Below are 23,574 nucleotides of genomic sequence, written 5' to 3'. Positions count from 1 at the left end.
AGGGTAGACAGTCGTAGATCACTGTGACTGTGAGCCGGGCGACAAAAGAACCAGAGGGGCTACAGTAAATGTTGGCTTCTCTTACTGACGACGAGGTGACAGACAGAAGCCAATCTCTTCAGCCTGCTCCTACAATAGGAAGGACCGTTGTGAACGGCTGCCGTAGGTTCTAGTAGACAATGTCCAACCCCTGTATGGTAACAGTGCATTGGGTTCCGTCCTCTGCTCTTTCCTGACAACAGAATTTTACCCTGAATAATGACTCAAACATGTTATCAATCACGTCGGTCAGGTTAAATGCTCATTAGTTCCCCAGCTTCTTAGGCAAGGGATCACATTTACCAATTTCCAATCCCTTAGGCGTCTCCATGACTGCAGTGTTTCTGAAAAACTCACGACTATTCCTCTCCTCCCTCCGAACTCTGGAGAGCAGCAAATTGGTCCAGGTGATTTACTCCCGTTGGGGAGTTTCGGCATCCCCAACAACGTCTTCTTACTTACTGACATCAGTCCTCACCTGTGCCCACTGAATCTCTTGAATGTGGGGCAAAGTCCCGGTTTCTTCACGTTTGAAGACTGACACGGCGATCGTACTTAGTTCCTCCGCCATGTAGCTTAGAAACATAGAGAGAGAAAAATCAAACTATTGCACAGTATATGTGCTTCAGCCCCCAAAGCTGTGCCGAATATGTCCTTATCTTAGAAATTACCTCGGGTTACCCATAGCCCTCTGTTTCTCCCAGCTTCATGCACCTGTCCAGTAGTCTCTTAAAAGACCCTATCGTATCTGCATCACCACCGTCGTCGGCAGCCCATTACACGCACTCGACACTCCGTGCGTAAAGATCTTACCCCTGACATTTCCTCTGTACCTACTGCCAAGCATCTTAAACCTATGCCCTCTCGTGCTGGCCATTCCAGCCCTGGGAAAAAAGCCTCTGACTATCCACACAATCAATGCTTCTCATTATGCTCTTACGTCTATCAGGTCACCTCTCCCCCTCCGTCACTCCAAGGAGAAAAGTCCGAGTTCACTCAAACTATTTTCATACTGCAGGCTCCCCAATCCAGGCAACATCCTTGTCAATCTCCTCTGCACGCTTTCTATGGTTTCCAGATTCATCCTATAGTGAGGCAACCAGAACTGAGCACAGTACTCCAAGTGAGGTGTGACCAGTGACCTATATAGTTGCAACATGAACTCTCAGCTCCTCAGCTCAACCCCACGATTGATGAAGGCTAATGCGCCGTATGTTTTCTGAATGGCAATCAGTCTTCACAACAGTTTTGACTCGGACCCACAAACCCCTCTTGTCCTCCACACTACCATGAGTCTTAACGTTAAACTATACTCTGCCATTATGTTTGACCGACCAAAATGAACTACGTCATACCTATCTGGGTTAAATCCCATCTGCTATTTCTCAGCCCAGTTTTGCATCCTACCAATGCTCCGATTTAACATTTGACAGCCCTCCAAACTTTCCACCACACCCCAAACTCTGTTTCATTAGCAAATTTACGAACCTATCCCTCCACTTCTTCATCCAGGCTATTTACAAAAATCACGAGGTGTAGGGGTCCCACAGCAGATCCCTAAGACATATCACTGGTCACCGACTTCCATGTAGAATATAACCCGTTTACAACCACTCTTTGTCTTCAGTGGGCAAGCCAGACTGGATCCACAAAGCAATGTACCTCGGATCCCTCGATCCGTACTATCTCAATTAGCCGTGCATGGGGTACCTTGCCAAATGCCTTGCTGAAATCCATATTCACTATATCTACTGCTTCTCCCCATTACTATTTCTCCAGCATCACTTAGAATAATCTACAGTCCGCTTTCGCCTCTCTCTTATCGATTCTGAATCCAGAAAAGCTTTTGAAATCTTCATTGATATTCTGGCTTTCTTTGAGCTCGTATTTCATTTTATTCTCTGTTACAGCTTGTTTCTTTAGTTGCCCGAAGTGGTGATCGAACTTGCGCTTTCTGTCTGGGCTGATGGTGTCTGTAACGTACTTGGCCTCGGGTTGGCAAGCCGGGCTCGTAATGACGGGAATGTAATTTTCTCGATAGTTTCCCACAGACAAAGGCGCAATGCAGGAAGTTAGCTCGTTGCTGGAAAGCAAGGGTAAGTGGATACGAAATGACAAATGAATTAGAGGCGCTACTGTACCGGGTGGGTGTTCATGCTGTCGGGACGCTGCGGTAATGCCAGGGAATCTTATCTCGTAAAACAGTCTCATGTGCAGCACCGGCTGAAGGGCCTTCCGAAAATCCAGGAAAACAACTATGGACTATCCACCGTCTATCCTACATCTGATTTCCTCAAAAAAATCTAACAGGTTTGTCAGGCTAAACTTCCCCTTATGGAAACCATGCTGTCTGTGGCATGTTTTATCATGTGATTCTAAGTACACCGAAAGATCCCCATTAATAATGGAATCCAACATCTTCCCAACCACTGATGTCAGGGTAACAAGCCTAAAATTTTCGCATCTTGCCTCCCCCCATTGTTAAAAGGGAGGAATTAATCTGATTTGACAGGAAAATCGGAAACTCCGTGATAAGGCAGTGGATATGGCCGTTGGGACACAAGCAGTGGCAGGCTGTAGTGAGACTGTGAGGAAACACGGGCAAATGACAGGGCAAAATTGCAGTGAGTGCGTCGAGTTGCAGAGCAACAGCGGGATAAAATCGGAAAGGGTGATAAATACAAAGCTAAAGGTGATGCACGCAGATTGCAAAAGACTTGTACGGTCTTGTAGTGAACTCAGAGGTGGCAGATATGAAATTGTGGGCATCATGGACTCCTGGTTAAAAGACCCACTGCCATTGGGAGGTTTCTCGATGGCTTCCTAATGCTCTCCCTGTGAAATATTCCTCACAAACTGAACCGACGCCCTTGGGTACAATCTGTATTCGATTGTCAATGCATTCACTCTCAACAAACCATTTAATATTAAACATCTAATACTTCATAGTAAGTGTTCTTCAGATGTGGACCCTTTCCATCGTCTCATATAAAAATGTCACTTCACCCAACGTGTTGTGAAACTCCACGTTCTCAAATTGCAGTATCATTTCTGTCATATTATGATTCCTGCCTGCTAAGTGTGCCGTCTCATTCAGCTCCCTGATAAGATCTTGGTTATTACGCAACACCTAACAAAAGATAACCTTTCCTCGAGTACGCTAACGCTGCCCTAAAAAAGAATTTTGTAGGCATTCAATAAATTCGCTGTCTTGCGATTCGACACCAACCTGATTTCAACAATCCCCTTCCATGTCGAAGCTTCCTTTACATTTCTGACATTACCCTCATTTCATGACATTTTCAGCTCCCTTTGCAATCTCGACCTCACATCTTAGCTATTATCTGGAGACCTATATATGATTCCGATAATGATGTTTTTTTTTTCACTCTTGCAGTTCCTTAACTCCATCCACAAAGATACTAAATTTTCTGCCCAATGTCACCCACTTCGAAAAATGTAATTCAATCTCTTACCACCAGAGAAATGCCACTGCTAAAGTCGTCCGGTCTCTGCTTGCTGTACAAAGCATATCCCTTAATGTTGAGCCCCAACTATAGCCTTCATTCAGCCATGACTCAGTGATGCCCACAACGTCATATCAACCAGTCTCTAATTGGGCCATGATTTCGTCCACCTTATTCTAAATATTACGGGCCTTCACTCCTGTATTCCACGCCCTTTTGAATTCTGCCTTTGGTGTACAATTTAACTCTTTGATCTGCCTGCACTTGTACCAAATTGTTGGCATGTCCTTGCTTGCATTCATGTTACATCCATCATCTACTTGTAATCCTACAGAGTCATCCTTAACTTTGTCATACTGGTTCACATCCCCCTGCTGTATTAGTTTCAACCACTCCCCGCAATTCTAGTAATCCTCACCACAAGAATATCGGTCCCACTGGGATTCTTGTGTTACTCGTTCTTTTTTGTTCAGGTCACACCTGCCCAAAAAGAGGTCCCAATGATCCAGAAATCAAAATCTCTTCCCCCGCTTCAATTCATTAGCTACGCAATTGTCTGCCAACTCATTGTATTCCAATATTGACTGTCGCGAGGTATAGGGTGAAATTCCTAGATTACTATTCTTGAGGTCATGGTTCTTAGCTCTTTCCTAAACAGTCGTATCCCTTTTTCAGGTTCTCCTGCCTCTTTGTACCTTGGTTGTTGGGTCCAGCATGTTCCAAGTCTTCTGGCTGCTCACCCTCCCTGGACATGCACTTCGTTGAGTAGTTTCTAAATGTAGATCAATACAAGCATTGATGCGTAAAGGGACTTGTGAGTCCTTGTGCAGAATTCCTGAAAGGTTGCTGTTCACGTCTGGTGAGCAAGACAAATTCGATGTTAGCATTCATTTCAAGGAGACAAGAACATTAAAAAAGCAAGACGGTAATTTTGAGACTTTCTAAAGCAATGGAAAGGCCTCATAAGCAGCAGTGGAGGCCAGGTCATTATTACAATTTAAGGCAAAGGCTGAAATATTCTTGATTAGTCAGGGACTGAAGCGATACAGAGAAAAGGATGAAGATGAGGGAGAGAGCGTAAATGTATCAGCCGTGATGAAATATCGGAGGAGAGTTGACGGGGCAAAAGTCCAAATTCTGCTTCTATATCTTATGGTCCTATACTATAAATTTGGTGAATAAATATCCGGTTTCAAACAGATATCCCCTCGACCCATGCGGGTGGTCAATTCAGACATTGCGGGCGCCTTGCCAGAAGTATCGAAGATATCTGAGCCACGGGTGAGGTGCGAGGTGTTAGCTTCCATATTAAAAGAAAAGTCTCTGACGATAAGCCGGGGAATTCGAGGCCGGTGAGCCTGAGATCACTCGTTGATAACTTATTGGAAAACATTCTAAGTACAGGATACATAAGTATTTGTATTTCAATGGCAGTATTTCAAACTGGGTTCACAAATGACACCAAGATTCAGAGTGTGATAAGATAGCTAAGTAGTTATCAAAACATGGGGTATGAGTGGAGCAGCTGGATAAATGGGTTGAACACTTTGCAGATGGAGTGTCATGCAGACAGTTGTGAGGTGAACTTTGCCAGGCAGGACCAGGGTAGGTCTTACACTGGGAATGACAGGGAATTGTGCTCGTAGAGAAAAGAAGGATCTGGGGCTACAGTTCCGTAATTCCACGGCAGGGTAGTAAAGAGAACTTTTACCACATTGGCCTCCATTAATCAAAGTACAACATACACGAATTGGAATGTTACGTTGAAGTTTCAGAGGACGTCAGTGTGGACAATTTTGGAGTAATGCGTGCAGCGTGGGTCACCTGCCTACGGGGAAGATATCAAGAATTGAAAATTAATAATTTTCAGGATTTGAGGACTGCAGCTAGAAATTAAGATTCAATAGCTTTCGACTCACCCTGACTGAGGCTTTTTCCCCTCAGGATGGGTGAAATTAGAACAAGAGGCCATGTTTTAAGGGTAAAAAGTGAAATGTTTAAGGGGACAATCGGTGGGAACTTCTTCAATCAGAGGGCAGTGTGAATGTTGAATGAGTTGCCAGAGGAAGTGGTGAAGGCAGGTTAAATTGCAATATTTAGGAGACACTTGGACAGATAGATGGATGGGAGGGGTATGATAGGCTATAGTCCTGCTGCAGGTTAATGGGCTAGGACGGAAAACAGGTCGGCACAGTTTGGAAGAGCCAGGCATTCTGTTTGTATGTGTGGTGATCGATACATCTACCTTCTATCCCTAAGAATCGTCTCCAGTAATTTCCCTACCTCTGACGTGAGTCTATATTTGCCAGGATTGTCCGTTCTCTTTCTTAAATAATAGAATATCATTTATCATCACTTTTCTGGGATCTTGTGCCTGGCTGGAGATAACACAAATATACCGGTCAAGTCGCCAGTTATCTCTTCTCTTGCCTCTCTCACTAATCTGCGATGTGTCCCGCCAGGCTGCTGGGTATGAGCCACCTTACTGCTCTTTAAGAGACCAAACACTATCTCTTTAGTGGATCCGTTCAGGAGAGGAAATGGTTGGTCATCGGCACTTACAGCAGGACAAAGGACCTTCAGCTCTGTGCCCACGTGACTGGGATGTAGATTCAAGCAAATTCTTGCCCGAGGGGAGGCGGGAGAAACGCAGGCGAGTGGCACTATTTTGGTGGTCGACAGGGAGGTGGTGGGCTGAAATGGAAGGGTCTCGTCTAAAACGTCCACTCCAAACCGTCCACTCTCTTCCTTTCAATAGATACTGCCTGTCCTGAATAGTCTCTTGAAAAACTGCATTCAGTTCATCATATACAAGATGTATTTTGTGCTGGAAGTCTCCGGAAGAGATTAGCCAGTATCGTGACGTCTTGCGAGATTGGTCTGTGTGTTGCACAGCGTTGATCTACAGATGGAACCTCGGATATGAGTTCATAACTTACTGAAAGTAGCTGCACAGGATGATAGGGATTGGTCACTAGTAGTCGAGGAACTGAGTTCGAGTGTCAGGTAGCTATGCTGCACTTTTATAAATCTCTAGTTTGACCGGACATGAAGTGTTGCATTTAAGAGGATGTGGAGGTTTTGGACGGTGAGTAGATGAGGTTTACAAGGATGCTGCCTGGATAACGAGAAATTGGACAGCCTTTGGATTTTCTTTAGAGTGACAGAGGCCTCGGGGCGCCTGATAGAATTTGTGGGGATATGAGAGGCACAGATAGAGTGGGCAACCGGTACTTTCCCTGATAATTAAATATTTAAAAGCTGACCACGTGATTAAGCAAAATACGACAAATGACACAGGTTGTTCATTTTTCAGGAACTTGACAACGCGATTCTAAATGCACTGCAACTCCTGTCCAGCACGGCGCAAGATGGTCGCACATTTTGCATAGGAACTACAACTTCCGTCAAGCATCGCGCTCAATCAGCAGCCGCTGTTGAACTGGGATTGTGGGGTGGGGAGGCGCGTAGCCTTCTGGGAGTTGTAGTCACAAAGTCTTTGCTCTTCGTTCGCGCCTCAAAACTGTTCCTTAGCCACCACAAACATCGCCGGAACAGATTAACCGCGGGCTGGCGACCACCGACTGCAGAAAATCGCTGAACTCCACAATGGCGAGGGAGCAGAAGTGGATGGGCTGAGATTCGGGCAGATTTTCACCCGTGTCTATCGTAGCTCAGATCCACTTTTGTACCCTCTTATCACTACCTGAGATGTCTGTCGTCATATATACGATGATTAGTTCATATGAACATCGGTCAGGGAGAGTGATCCTGTACACAGTTAAACCAAACGTTGATAAAGTGTTCCCAGTCAGATAGGAGACTGTGAGATCAATGGATATAAGTCGGCATGACAGTTCTCTTACTAACGATACTTTACAGCAGGATCAAATGAAGTTTGTGATGTTCACAAAGGATGTGATGGATTGTGCTGCTCAGTCGTCACATCAGACTGTGGAAATTGAAAGCCTTTCGAAACCTACAGAAAAGCATCTCGGTATAACTGATGTTATGTGGGAAACTAAACGAAGCTCTAATGCGTGCGGTGTCTGTATCCCAGTCGACATTATGGGATTAATATCGGAGAAGCATGATTTCCAATGTCCATACACTAAAAAAAGACTATATCTGACTTGTGAAATCCTCCCGATGTTACACGTATTCAGGAATCCTTGCTCTCACCACGAAATTCAATATTCATAATAATTCTGATACAGCTAGAGATTTAGCTTTAGTTTTGAACATATCGGCTCTCGTGAGTATGCTGGACGTTATGAGTGATGAGACATTGTGGAGTGACATTTTGCTGTCTTTACAAGCTGTTGTTTAGATTTATATCAGGGACAAGATGCCACTTTGAGGACGTGATTTTTTTTTGTTGAAGCAAATTGGGAGGAGTTTAATGTTTTATGTGATGAAAGTCGGTCAGGGCTGAATACTGAGTCTGATGTCGATTTTTGCAATGAAATAATGTCACATTATTCATCCGACTGAATTGAAGGTGATTCCAGTTAAAAGTGCATTCATGGGAGAAAGGCTCCACTATGGTGGGCTGTAGAGTGCACAGAATCAGTTAGGGAGAGAAATAAAGAGTTAAGGCAAGTTAAGAAGTGTCTACCTCCGAGTGACCTTATCAAAAATAAAAAAGGCTACAGGCAGTGGTGAGGAAAGTGTTGAGGATTGAGAAAAGCGTTTACTGGAGGGCATATTGATTTTATTCTAGAAGGGATGTTAAACTTAGAGATGTTTGGGGAGTGATTAAAGGAAATGTGGGGTACGATTCGTAACGGCACTGATATTTCAGTATTGATTGATGAAGGTAAAATGATTGTTACTCAAACAGTGAAGTGCTACCCGGGTCATTTGACGCGATTCATAAACAGGATCATTTAAGTGAAGACGTTAAAATGTAGGGATAAGGTTCTCAGTGAGAACACTGATGTGTTGGAAGTCGGGTGTAGCAATGATAGTATCAGTAATGTTGAATTATCTATGTGTGAATTTAGGAGGGTCATCATTAATGGCTCCAAGGTAGTCATGGCCGGTAGTCAAGGGTGGTAGTGGGGACGAGCTCCCACTGCTAAACAAGTGTTCTTCATGACCTGCATCGCAAACAACCTCTGAAAACCAAGTCTAAATACTGGCCTTCACGTGTGGCATAGTACTTATGCCCGGCAGAGCTGATCTCACTGACAGAAGAAGGGGCAAAGGCGGGACACTAGCGCCTTAAAACCAGTTGCTCCGGGCAGATGGGGCTCGTTTCCCAAGGATGGTAGCTCAGCTAGGAGAGGGAAATCTCCGATTTCAAACCTCCGCTGCCTTGCGGCTATACCTGCTCACGGGAAAGGCTTTGGGAGTAACACCCGAGGAAAAATCCGGAGTCGGAGTCCCGAAGGCGGCTAGCTGCTGTACCCAGCACCGGCACGGCAACTCCTGCGACGCTACTGGCACCAAACTGTACCGACTTTCGTCGTTCCTTTGGATCTGTCATCAGCCTGGAGAGGCGGATCCCACTGCATGGGCGACGGACGGATCTCCATACCAACTCTGCTCTGGCTTGCGCCCTGAAGAGGCCACTGTCCAGTGACTACAAGTGGCGCAGTACCGATGGTCGACCACGACCGACGGAGGCCACACACACCTTTAATGCAGGGCGAAAGTCTCCAGGAAAGGATAATATATGTTAGCGTATGATTAGACATAAGAATGACAACACTCTTGAGCTAATATTAATACTTTTGCTTAATATTTGTGTGTTAGACAACCTTCCTTCCTCGTGAAAAATAGAAAATTGCAATAGTAGGGAAATAAATTTGAATGAGTGAAGAGAAAATTTACAGTACGTTTGCTGGGACTTGAGTTTTAAAACACGATAGGACATTTCATTGAGATATACGGAGTGATAAGTGTTATGCAGATAGGGCAAATGCAGAGAGCCCCTGAGCAACGCGTTTGTGTAAGTCTGGCCCTGGAGATAAAAATAAAACGACAGCTGTCTGCTAGCTGGTCTCTGACACACAGATACAGTCACAGAGACACATAAAATAAAGCACACGGACCCACACGCAATCACACACACACACACACACACACACACACACACGCACGCTCACACACACACACACATACACACACACACACACACACACACACACACACACACACACACACACAACGCAACACTTTCTAATCTGCCTCGGCAGCTCTCCGTAAATGACCTAATTTATTCCAATATTCTGTGTCTGGGAATTGTTTCTTTTGAAGTGCATATTTACATTGGAAGCACATTTAATCAGCAGGTCACCGCGAAGGTTCAGTCACCTTTGTTTGGACAAATTAAGCCTCACGAATGTTCTAAAATTAATTCACGCAACTACTTAAATCTGTCACTCTGGGGATTATCTGACGTAATTAGTGCGTAAATAATCTCAAACACTATTTTAAAATCTGTTGAAATCTCTCCCTCTGGAGTCGCTGAAGGGTATTTAAAGCCTCAGGCATGTGCGGCCTCAACATTCCATTCCGAGAGATCGTCTGTAGCGCAGGGGCACAAATCACTGTACAGAGAAAATGTCTACAATGTTGGACAGGTACGTGAGTGTGGAGAAAATATTGTACGTGATCATCGCCGTCATTGGAGTTCCTGGTGAGTGAGCAGAGCAATTCATGCTTGGTATTTCTGTGTGCTAACCGCTGTCAATCTGTTTATGACCATTTTACACTCTGCCAATTTTCTGATCGTTGTACAAATATCCATCAGTGATACCGATCCTGTCTATTCAACTTTCTGATTTTTCATATTTAATGACAGACGAAACTGAATCTCTGTCTCTCCTCTGACTTATGGAGACATGGAATGGACTCGGACGATGTTCTCGCTTTTAGTGACACCATATCCAGGGTTGTCCAAGTGCTGCTCTCCCGGAAGGTGAGACAGGGCGTCTTTTGATGTGACTCTCTCCAATGATGGGGACATGGGGCTCTATGGCAAGGGTGACTGGGAGAGTTTTACATTTTTGACAGAGAACATAGAATAGTACAACACAGTACAGGCCCTTCGGCCCAGTATGTTATGTCGACCCTTAAACCCTGCCTCCCATCTAACCCCCCACCTTAAATTCCTCCACATACCTGTCCAGTAGTCTCTTCAATTTCATTAGTGTACCTGCCTCCACCACTGACTCAGACAGTGCATTCCACGCACCAACTACTCTCTGAGTAAAAAACCTTCCTCTAATATCCCCCTTGAACTTCCCACCCCTTACCTTAAAGCTGCGTCCTCTTGTATTGAGCAGTGGTGCCCTGGGGAAGAGGCGCTGGCTATCCACTCTATCTATTCCTCTTATTATCTTGTACACCTTTATCAGGTCTCCTGTCATCCTCCTCTCCAAAGAGTAAACCCATAGCTCCCTTAATCTCTGATCATAATGCAAACTCTCCAGATAAAGCAGCATCCTGGTGAAGCTCCTTTGTACCCTTTCCAATGCTTCTACATCCTTCCTATAGTGAGGCAACCAGAACTGGACACAATACTCCAAGTGTGGCCTATCGAGAGTTATATGTAAATGCATCATTACCTCACGACTCGTAAACTCTGTCCCTCGACTTATGAAAGCTAACAACCCATAAGCTTTCTTAACTACCCTATCAACCTGTGAAGCAACTTTCAGGGATCTGTGGACATGTACCGCCAGATCCCTCTGTTCCTCCACACTGCCAAGTATCTTGCCATTTACTTTGCACTCCGCCTTGGAGTTTGCCCTTCCAAAGTGTACCACCTCACACTTCTCCGGGTTGAACTCGATCTGCCACTTCTCAGCCCACTTCTGCATCCTATCAATGTCTCTCTGCAATCTGCGACAATCCACAGCACCACCAACCTTTGTGTCGTCTGCAAATTTGCCATTCCACCCTTCTACCCCCACATCTAGGCCGTTAATAAAAATCACGAAAAGTAGAGGTCTCAAAACGGATTCTTGTGGGACACCACTAGTCACAATCCTCCGGTCCGAATGTACTCCCTCCACCGCCACCCTCTACCTTCTGCAGGCGAGCCAATTCTGAATCCACCTGACCAAACTTCCCTGGATCCCATGCCTTCTGACTTTCTAAATAAGCCCACCATGTGGAACCTTGTCGAATGCCTTACTAAAATCCATATAGATAACATGCACTTTCCACCTTTATCTCTACTCTGTCCTAACTTCACTCCTGTCATCCTTTTGTTTTTCACATCATTGAAGAATGCCTTGTGGGGTTCCTTTACCCTACTCGCCAAGGCCTTCTCATGCCCCCTTCTTGCTCTACTCAGCCCCTTCTTAAGCTCCTTTCTTGCCACCCTATATTCCTCAAAAGACCCATCTCATCCGTCCTTCCTAAACCTCATGTATGCTGCCTTCTTGTACATGACTATATTTTCCACCTCACTTGTCACCCATAGTTCCTTCACTCTACCATTCTTTCTCTTCCTCACCGGGACAAATGTATCCTTAACCTCCTGCAAGAGATCCTTAGACATGGACCACATGTCCATAGTACATTTCCCTGCAAAAACATCATCCCAATTCACACCCTGAAGTTCTAGCCTTATAATTTGCCCTTCCCAAATTAAACATTTTCTTGTCCTCTCTGATTCTATCCTTTTCCATGGTAATGCTAAAGGGCAGGGAGCGGTGGTCATGGCCCTCCAGATGCTCACCCACTGAGATATCTGTGACCTGACCCGGTTCATTACCTAATACTAGATCCAGTACGGCATTCCCCTAGTTGGTCTGTCAACATACTGTGACACTCTATATGTTAGATCTGGCTTTACGCGATGCACTTCTTTCACTGCTCTATCTCTCCGGATCCTATCCGCCTTGCAAATTAGTTTAAACCCTCCCGAAGCATGCTAGTAAATCCACCTGCAAGGATTATTTCCCCTCGAGGTCAGGTGCAAACCATCCAACCGGTACAGGTCCCACCTTCGCCAGAAGAGATCCCAATGGTCCAAAAATCTAAAACCCTGCTCCCTGCACCAACTCCTTAGCCACGCATTCAACTGCCATCTCCTCCAGTTCTTACCATGACTGTCACGTAGTACTGGCAGAATTCCTGAGAACTTCACCCTTGAGGTCCTGTTCTTCAACCTTCAGTCTAGTTCCCAAAACTCACTCTTCAGGACATCATCCCTCTTCCTGACTATGTCTTTGGTGCCAACATGTATCACGACTTCTGGTTGATTTCCCTCTCGTACCAGGATGTCGTGTACCCAGTGAGAGGTATCCCGGACCCTGGCACCCGGGAGGCAACAAACCATGCAGGTGTCCTTCTCACTTCCACAAAATCTCCTGTTTGCTCCCCTGACTGTAGAGTCTGCAATGACAAAAGGTCTCCTCTTCTCCCTCTCACCCTTCTGCACCACCGGGTCAGGTTCAGACTCAGCGCCACCGTGGCTCACACCTGGTCGGTCGTCCTCTATCCAGGACGGTAAACTTATTATTCAGGACAATGGCTACAGGGGTACTCTGCACTACCTGGCTGCTCACCTTCGTTTTCCCCCCTCTGACTGTCACCCAACGTCCTGCTTCCGGCAGCCTAGGTGTGAGTAACTCCTTGTGGCTCAGATCTATGACTGCCTCATTCTCCCGGATGAGTCGAAGGTCATCCAGCTGCTGCTCCAGATTCCTTACACGGTCATCCAGATCGCCCAGCCGTATGCACTTCTGGCAGATGTGACTCTGCGGGAGAGGGGCATTCCCCCAAGACTGCCACATCTCACATGAGAGGCACATCATCGTCTCAGGAGACATTGTCAAAACCAATTGGAACAAGCTCGTCCTCCGCCTCTAGTCGTCGAAGCCTCTCCAGTCAAACCCTCAATGCTCCACGCCTTCACTGGCCCACTCACTCACTGGCCGCTTAAGACACTGTTTCTGAACCCTCGTCCCGTGCTTCACGTCTCCCTGTGGGGACTTTAGAGTCTGATTCTACTGCCTGTTGGGCAATAATTGGGTCTGATACCTGAACCCGTGTCCAGAATAAATCCATTGACAGAGCCACTCAGTCCCTGGTTACTACCTTGTCGCTACGTTCGCTCTGAGATACGTCGTAAACTGGAGCACGGCTTCGGCCTGAAGACGGTCTTGGCTAGAAACGAGAGTTAGTCCGATTCCGTGGATGCAGCCTGACGTGCCAGCCCCTCCTGTAATTTGTCTGTGTTGGTCCCGTCTGTGTCCTTTATCCGCCCCACCAGATGCAGAGTTTCCAGAGGCCTGGTCAGCTACGGTTAAATCAGTGAAACCGGCCCCATCACCGACTGGAATCGGGATGACCACAGATCTTTGCTGTTCATGCTGCTCGTTTTTCTCACCGACGATTCCTCAGGTCGTCTTATCTTCATATTGAAAAAGGCAGGTCAGCGACACTGTAACCCGTGTCTGATTTCCACCTTTTAAAGATTCTAGCCCCTGATCTTTAGCTGAATCTCGATCCGGTGTTACGTCCCGGAGAATGTGCTCAGGGTAATGTGTTCTTCCTTCTCTCACTCTTCCGCTCTCACTCTCACATTCACTCTCTCTCTAGTGAATTTTGTGACCATTGTAATCCTGTCCCGGAGAAAGTGTGGCCTTTCTACCTGCATCACTCACTACCTGGTAGCCATGGCAACGGCGGATCTACTGACCATTGTCAGCGACGTCATTTTGATCCAAATCATTGGGCTTAACTTCACGTGGAGTTTTGTGAATATAAACCCTGTGTGCCGGGTTGTCGATGTACTGATGTACACAGCCAGTGACTGCTCCGTCTGGTTCACCCTCACTTTCACCTTTGATCGGTTTGTCATTATTTGCTGCACGAAGCTGAAAACAAAATATTGCACCGGGAAAACTGCGGTTGTGGTTCTAACAACAACCGGTGTACTGTGCTGTCTGAAAAACGTTCCGCGGTATTTCACGTGGAAACACTGGGTGATCATCGACAATACAGAGTGGTTCTGTATTACCTTGGACAATTACTTCACTGACCCCGGGTGGGTAGGATATGACTGGCTTGATACATTTATAACTCCATTACTACCTTATGCTGGGATCCTCCTGCTCAACGCTCTGACAGTCAGACACATTTTACGGGCCAGTCGGGTCCGTAACGGGCTGAGAGGTCAGAGCAAGGGGGAGAACCGCAGTGACCCGGAGATGGAGAGCAGGAGAAGGTCTGTGGTTTTACTCTTCACCCTCTCCGGCAGCTTCATCCTCCTGTGGATGACGTACACTGTACATGTCATATACTATCTGGTTTCAGGAAAAGGATTCGATTCCAATTATTCTGAAATGATCTTTCCCTCCGTCGGGAATTTCCTGAGGGATATCAGCTGCTGCACGAACACCTTTATTTACGCGGTCACACAGTCGAAATTCAGGGAGCAGGTGATCAGTGCCGTGAAATATCCGGTCACCTCGATGCTTCAGTTCATTAATAAAGTCACGTCCTGAGCACAAGCCACAGGCGACCGAAGTTTCTCCATTCCGGGCTCCAGCACATCAATCTCACCGTCAGTTATAAATCCCGGGCGGTTTGTCTCATGGACCGATGACATTAGGGTAGTGTGTGTGGGTGGGGGGGGGGGGGTGGTTAGGTGTTGGCGGCAAACCATCGTCCTCACGACCCTCTACCCCTGCGGCCCAAACAGTCAAAGAACTACTCCAGAATGCCGACCATCCATTGGTCTGTGAATATGTCAATCTCTTCCATTCACACCCACCAACCTCAGTCCGACCTTGTCGCGCTATTCAGGTACTGCTTGGCTAATCGAATATCAACTATACTAGGCTCGGCCTTCCCCATGAATGACTGTTTAACGTATATGTGTGTATATATATATATATATATATATATATATATATTTATAAAACAGGGCGGGATTTGATTAAACGGCGGTAGACACTCCTACATAAAGGCGCATTCCGGCACCAACCGGACTGTCATACGGTACTGGGAAATTGTAAATAAACCCATTCACTGCTTATTTTCTTTTCTGATAAATGGTAAATTAACCCAAAAGCCCTAGATTATAGATCAATGGAAGAAAATGCTGTGAATTAAATCACTCCCATAACCTCAGAAGTTCTTTTTAAAAATTAAAACTATTAACCTTAAAAATTGTATTGGATCGTGAATTGTATTTATTTTTCCCCGATATGTTTCACACTCAAATAGCGTATGTGCAACTTTTTCATAATGACAAAATCTACACGACCCAGAAAAAATGTTTTCCAACACGACATAAGGAATAATTAAGCAGGGTATGGCCAATTCTAAGTCGTGTCTGTGTAATTCCTTCCCTTCTTGTTTTAACACCTTTTCTGGTAAACGTATTCTGAAATACATTAATAAAAATAGTATGATATGTTAACCATTTGTTAAGACCCCTTGTATCCATTTTGCCAAAAGTCATGGCAAAAGCCCATAATTGTTAACGCCACCAATCCCTTAGCTCCTAATTTCTAAGTGGAGGTCTATATCCAGAGTTGAATTTTAACATCTTTTGCAGCTAAGGACTCAACTCGCTACTTCCCTCCAACACCGCAGTCTGCAAGGCTCCATCAGAAGATGACATGTATATCTATATGTTATACATGAAATCACATTTGATGATTTTATAACAATAAATCTGACCTACAGCGAGAATGACCTGTTTTCAGACTCATCAAATACGAAAAGTAATCTGAACAAATTACAACTTGACGTGTACAAATTTCCTCCACCTACTGTCAGCCTAATATGACGGACATCAATTCTGCTGTGTATACTTATAAATAGTTGTTAAGTTGTTTCTATATCAAACCTGCCATTCAGGCTCAAAAATTACACCGATAATGCTAGTTAAATTATCGCATTGTGGCGACCCACTTTCTACACAAGCGAGCCGGCTCACAAAATAGCCCGCGCGCGGGGAGAGACTTTTGTACGGCACCTCTGACGTCATTTCCGCCCGGGAGGGCTGGAAGGGAACTGCTTAAAAGCCAGTGCCGCGAAGTTTAAATAAACGAGTCTTAATAGACAATAGACAACAGACAATAGGTGCAGAAGTAGACCATTCGGCCCTTCGAGCCTGCACCGCCATTCTGAGATCATGGCTGATCGTCCACTATCAATACCCGGTTCCTGCCTTGTACCCATAACCCTTGAATCCCCTATCCATAAGATACCTATCCAGCTCCTTCTTGAAAGCATCCAGTGAATTGGTCTCCACTGCCTTCTGAGGCAGCGCATTCCACACCTCCACAACTCCCTGGGAGAAGAAGTTCCTCCTCAACTCTGTCCTAAATGACCCACCCCTTATTCTTAAACCATGCCTTCTGGTACTGGACTCTCCCAGCATCTGGAACATATTTCCTGCCTCTATCTTGTCCAAACCCTTAATAATCTTATATGTCTCAATCAGATCCCCCCTCAATCTCCTTAATTCCAGCGTGTACAAGCCCAGTCTCTCTAACCTCTCTGCGTAAGACAGTCCGGACATCCCAGGAATTAACCTAGTGAACCTACGCTGCACCTCCTCCACAGCCTGGATGTCCTTCCTTAACCCTAGAGACCAAAACTCCAGGTGTGGTCTCACCAGGGTCCTGTACAAATGCAAAAGGATTTCCTTGCTCTTGTACTCAATCCCCTTTGTAATAAAGGCCAACATTCCATTAGCCTTCTTCACTGCCTGCTGCCCTTGCTCATTCACCTTCAGAGACTGATGAACAGGTACTCCTAGATCTCTTTGCATTTCTCCCTTACCTAACTCCACACCGTTCAGATAATAATCTACCTCCCTGTTCTTGCTCCCAAAGTGAATAACCTCACACTTATTCACATTAAACGCCATCTGCCAAGTTTCTGCCCACTCACCCAGCCTATCCAAGTCCCCTTGAATTCTCCTAACATCCTCATCACGTCACACTGCCACCCAGCTTAGTATCATCAGCAAAGTTGCTGATGTCATTCACAATGCCTTCCTCTAAATCATTGACGTAAATCGTAAACAGGTGTGGTCCCAATACCGAGCCCTGTAGCACCCCACTAGTTTCACGGAATGGCACCTGCCGTTCCAAGGAAGACCCATTCACTGCTACCCTTTGATTTCTATGTGCCAACCAGTTTGCTGTCCATATCAATATCCTCCCCCCCAACCCCACAACCCCAATGCCATGAGCTCTGATTTTACCCACCAATCTCCTATGTGGTGCCTTATCAAATGCCTTCTGAAAGTCAAGGTACACCATATCCACTGGATCTCCCGCGTCTATCTTCCTGGTTACATCCTCGAAAAACTCCAATAGATTAGTCAAGCATGATTTACCCTTGGTAAATCCATGCTGGCTCTGCCCAATCCTGTCACTGCTATCAAGAAATGCCGCTTTTTAATCTTTAATAATGGACTCTAGCTTCCCCACTACTGATGTTAGGCTACCAGGGCGATAGTTCTCTGTTTTCTCCCTCCGTCCTTTCTTAAAAAGTGGGATAACATTAGCCATTCGCCAATCCTCAGGAACTGATCCTGAATCTAAGGAACATTGCAAAATGATCACCAATACATCCGCAATTTCCAGAGTCACCTCCTTTAGTACCTAGGATGCAGACCATCTGGACCTGGGGATTTGTTAGCGTTCAGTCCCATCAGTCTACTCATCACCGTTTCCTTCCTAATGTCAATCAGTTTCAGTTCCTCTGTTACCCAATGTCCTTGGCCCATCCATACATCTGGGAAATTGCTTGTGTCTTCCCTAGTAAAGACAGATCCAAAGTACTTATTAAATTCGTCTGTCATTTCTCTGTTTCCCATAACAATTTCTCCCAATTCATTCTTCAAGGGCCCAACATTGTTCTTAACTATCTTCCTTCTCTTCACATACCTAAGAAAAAAAACTTTTGCTATCCACCTTTATATTCCTAACTAGCTTGCGTTCATACCTCATTTTTTTCTCCCCGTATAGCCTTTTTAGTTAAGTTCTGTTGCTCCTTAAAAATTTCCCAATCAACCGTCTTCCCACTCACCTTAGCTCTGTTATATTTCTTCTTTTTCAATGTTATGCTATCTCTGACTTCATTTGTCAACCACTGTGGCCACGTTCCCCCCTTTGAATCCTTCTATCTCCGGGGGATGAACTGATTTTCCACCTTGTGCATTATTCCCAAGAATACCTGCCATTGCTGTTCCACTGTCTTTTCTGCTAGGATATCAGACCAGTCAACTTTGGCCAGCTCCTCCCTCATGGCTCCATAGTCTCCTTTGTTCAACTGCAATACTGACACTTCTGCTCTGCCCTTATCCGTCTCAACATGCAGATAAAAAAGTTATCATATCATGGTCACTACCTCCTAATGGCTTTTTTACTTCAAGATCACTTATCAAATCCTGTTCATTGCACAACACTAAATCCAGAATAGCCTTATCACCTGGTCGGCTCTCGTAGAAGCTGCTCCAAAAATGCATCTTGTAGGCACTCTACAAACTCCCTATCCTGGGGTCCAGTACCAACCTGATTTTCCCAGTTCACCTGCGTGTTGAAATCTCCCATAACTACTGCAACATTTCCTTTGCCACACGCCATTGCTAACTCCCTATTCAACCAGCACCCAATATCCATGCTACTGTTTGGGGGCCTGTAGATAACACCTATTAGGGTGTTTTTGCCCTTACTCTTCCTCTGTTCTATCCACACTTACTCTACTTCTCCTGATTCTATGTCCCCCCTTGCAAGGGACTGAATCTCATTCCTCACCAAAAGGTCCACCCCACCCCCTCTGCCCACCTTTCTGTCCCTTCGATAGCACATATACCCTTGTACATTCAATTCCCAGGTCTGATCCCCCTGCAGCCATGTCTCCGTTATCCCAACAACATCATAGTTACCCATTCGCACCTGAGCTTCAAGCTCATCCGCCTTATTTCTGACACTTCGTGCATTCAGATATAGAATTTTTTACCCATTTCTCCTCTCTTTGTTTAAATCGCTGCCTATTGTGCATACTCCAGCTCCCAGAACTCTCACCGGGCTATACGCCCCTTGAATTTTGCTGTCCTTCTTAAATTTACTTACTCTTTCTGCACATTTAACTCCATGCTCCGTCAGACCATCCCTCTGCACATGTATCCTCCTTATCACTCGTTCCGCCTCACCTTTCTCTACTTCACACTTAATATTCCGGAACCGTGTAGTCCCCACCTGTCCTTTATACTTCATCTCGCTATCCTCTCTCACATTCTGGATCCCTGCCCCCTGCAAATTTAACCCCCCCCCCCCACCCCAAGCAGCACTGGCAAACTTTCCTGCAAGAATGTTAGTACCCCTCCAGTTCAGGTGTAAAACGTCCCATCGGAACAGATCCCACCTGCCCTGGAACAAAGCCCAATTATCTAAAAACCTGAAACCCTCCCCCCTGCACCATTCTCTCAGCCACGTGTTGATCTGTATAATCATTCTGTTCCACGCCTCACTCGCACGTGGCACAGGTGGCAATCCTGAGATTGTTACCCTGGAGGTCCTGCCCTTCAGCTTCGCACCTAACTCCCTGAACTCATGACGCAGGACCCCCTCACTCTTCCTACCCACGTCGTTGGTCCCTACATGGACCACAACATCTGGATTCTTGCCCTCCCTCTCGAGAATAACCTGCACACGATCTGAGGTGTCCCGGACCCCGGCACCAGGGAGGCAACATACCATCCGAGACTCCCGATCTCCCCCACAAAATCTCCTATCTGCCCCCCTGACTATGCCCCCCTATCACTACCGCTGTCCTCTCTTCCCTCCTCCCCTTTTGACTCGAGGGTCCAACCTCAGTGCCAGAGACAGGACCACTGCAACTTGTTCCTGGTAGGTCATCCCCACCAACAGTATCCAAAACGATATACTTATTGTTGATGGGAATGGTCACAGGGGTGCTCTGCTCTCTCTGTATGCTCCCCCTCCATCTCCTGACAGTCACCCAGTTGCTTACCTCCCTTCTTTTCGGTGTGACTACCTCCCGATAACTCTTATCTAACTCTGTCTCTGCCTCCCGAATGATCCGTAGTTCATCCAGCTCCAGCTCCAATTCCCTAAATCGCTCTGATAGGATCTGCAGCTGGATGCACCTTCTGAAGGTGTGGTCAGCAGCGACAACTGCGTTGACCCTGACCTCCCTCATACTGCATACGGAGCACACCACTGCTTTAAATATCTCCCCCATTACCTGATCCCAGATTAATCAGAATAAATGAAAAAGTACCTAACGACCTTACCTTTTTTTTTCCTCAGGAAGCACGTACTCAGGCTTGAGTGCGACTTGCAGACTGCGTGTCGTTATTTCTAGCTCTGTGCGTAGCACATCGCTACATTAGTGACCCCGATCGTCCAAACGAGATTTGGACCAAAGTTTCGCTAAAACTGTCAACTTTCTGGACGCTGCGACCACGCGTGTGGTTTGACCAAGCAGAAGCCCAGTTCCAGATTCTGCAGATATCTTCGGATTCTACACGTTACTATTACGTGGTGAGCTCCCTTGACCAGGAGACAGCCGCACGGGGTGGGGATTTCATACAGTCACCCCCCGAAGAAGGCAAATATGCAGCGTTCAAAGCGCTGCTCATAGAGACCTTTGGCTTCTCCCGAAGTGAGCGAGGTGCCCGCTTGCGGCACCTGGACGGTTTGGGAGACAGGCCGCAGTCAGCATTAATGAACGAGACGCTGGCCCTGGCTGAAGGACACAAGCCTTGCTTCATGTTTAAGCAGGCGTTCCTGGAACAACTGCCCCAGGACATACATCTGCTGCTGGCCGACGCAGATTTCAGTGACCCCCGGTGGGTGGCGGTCCGGGCAGACGTTCTGTGGAAAGCCAAGAGGGAGAGCGGGGCGTCCGTCGGACAGATTAGCAAGCCACGCGCCCAACAGCAGGCCAGACCAGGCCGAGCAACGGAGCGCAAACAACCCAGAGGCAGGAGTGAGGAGGCCAATGAACAGTGGTGTTTCTACCACCAGTGGTGGGGCACAGAAGCCCGCCGTTGTCGCCCGCCCTGCAAGTTCCCGGGAAACGCCAGCAGCCACCAGGACAGCCTCCTGTACGTCTGGGACAAACAGACAGGTCGCCGCTTCCTGGTCGACAGCGGAACGGAGATTAGCGTCTTACCCCCGACGAGGTATGACACCCGCAACAGGGAGACGGGACCCACCCCGAGGGCCGCAAACCGTAGCACGATTCGGACCTATGGCCCCCGCACAGTGCACTTAAAGTTCGGCTCCAGCCGGTTCACGTGGGACTTCACACTGGCTAGCGTGGCCCAACCACTCCTGGGGGCGGACTTCTTGCGAGTCCACAGCCTACTGGTCGACTTGCAAGGGAAAAGACTGGTCCATGCCAAGACTTTCCAGACGTTCTTCCTGGGTGAGGCCAAGTTGCCGGCCCCACACCTGGACTCCATCACGCTGTCTGACAACGAATTCACCAGAATCCTGGCGGACTTTCCATCGGTTCTGGCACCGCAGTTCACGGCAGCCATGCCCAGAGAAAGAGTACAGCACCACATTCCGACCCAGGGACCACCTTTCCATGCCCGCGCACGAAGGATCCCCCCGGACAAGCTCCGCCTGGCGAAGGAGGAATTCAAGAGGATGGAGGAATAGGGGATCGTACGGCGGTCCGACAGCCCTTGGGCCTCGCACTTGCACAGGGTGCTCAGAGCATCCGGGGGCTGGAGACAATGCGGCGACTACCGCAGCCTGAACGAAGCTACAGCTCCAGACCGCAAACTCGTGCTGCACATACAGGACTTTGCAGCAAATCTGCATGGGGAAAGCATCTTTTCCATAGTAGACCTCGTCCGGGGGTACCATCAAATCCCGGTACACTCTGAAGACATCCCCAAAACAGCACTCATCACCCCATTCGGGCTGTTCGAATACCTCCGAATACCGTTCGGCCTGAAGAATGCCGCACAAACGTCCCAGCGACTGATGGATGCGGGAGGACGCGACCTGGACTTTGCGTTCATCTACTTGGACGACATCCTCATAGCCAGCAGTAGTCGTCAGGAGTATCTGTCCCACCTCCGCCAGCTCTACTCTCGGCTGAGTGATTTCCGCCACACGATCAACCCGGCCAAATGCCAGTTCGGACTCGACACCATCGACTTCCTAGGCCACAAGATTACCAAAGACGGGGAAACACCACTGCCCGCCAAGGTAGACGCGATCCACCACTTCGCCCGGCCCAACACAGTCAAAGGCCTGCAGGAGTTCGTTGGTATGATGAACCTCTACCACCGCTTCCTCCCCTCAGCAGCCCGTATCGTGTGCCCTTTGTTCACCCTGATGTCGGGTAAAGGCAAGGACATTACTTGGGACGAGGAGGCCGCGGCCACTTTCGTTAAAGCCAGGGAAGCCTTGGCAGACGTCGAGATGCTGGTGCACCCCAGAATGGACCATCCAACCGCCCTCACAGTGGACGCATCCAACACAGCAGTCGGTGGGGTGCTGGAGCAACTCATCGAGGATCGCTGGCAACCCCTGGCGTTCTTTAGCAGGCACCTATTGCCACCCGAACTCAAGTACAGTGCCTTCGACCGGGAGCTGTTGTCACTATATCTGGCAATCCGGCATTTCAGGTACTTCTTAGAAGGCAGGCCGTTCACCGGGTTCACGGACCACAAAACGTTGACCTTCGCGTTCACGAAGGTGTCTGATCCCTGGCCGGCCCGCCAGCAGCGACATCTGTCCTACATCTCCGAGTACACGACAGACATCCAGCATGTCTCGGGAAAGGACAACGTCGTGGCGGACGCACTATCCAGACCAGCTATCCAGGCCCTGTCCTAGCGGGTGGACTATGCAGCACTGGCGGAGGCGCAGCAGACAGACGACGAGATGCCCAGCTACAGGACCGCATGCTTGGGGTTTGCAGCTGCAAGACTTCCTCGTAGGCCCAGGTGAGAGGACCCTCCTGTGTGAAGTGGCTGCCGGCCAACCTCGCCCCATCGTCCCGGCAGCCTGGCGGCGGCGAGTTTTCCGCTCCATACACGGCTGGGAACAGCCATCTATCAGGCCAACCTTCCGGTTTGTCT

The 23,574-nt window shown here is 47.3% G+C and overlaps 1 pseudogene; it reads left to right on the top strand.

The window, feature by feature from the left end:
• Positions 1-4,721: 4,721 nt before the first annotated feature.
• LOC134342229 (probable G-protein coupled receptor 139) lies at positions 4,722-14,980 on the top strand (annotated as a pseudogene).
• Positions 14,981-23,574: the final 8,594 nt, after the last annotated feature.

Source organism: Mobula hypostoma, unplaced genomic scaffold (genome assembly GCF_963921235.1).
Source record: "Mobula hypostoma unplaced genomic scaffold, sMobHyp1.1 scaffold_133, whole genome shotgun sequence".
NCBI classification, from domain to species: domain Eukaryota; kingdom Metazoa; phylum Chordata; class Chondrichthyes; order Myliobatiformes; family Myliobatidae; genus Mobula; species Mobula hypostoma.
This window is presented reverse-complemented; position numbering and strand designations above follow the sequence as displayed.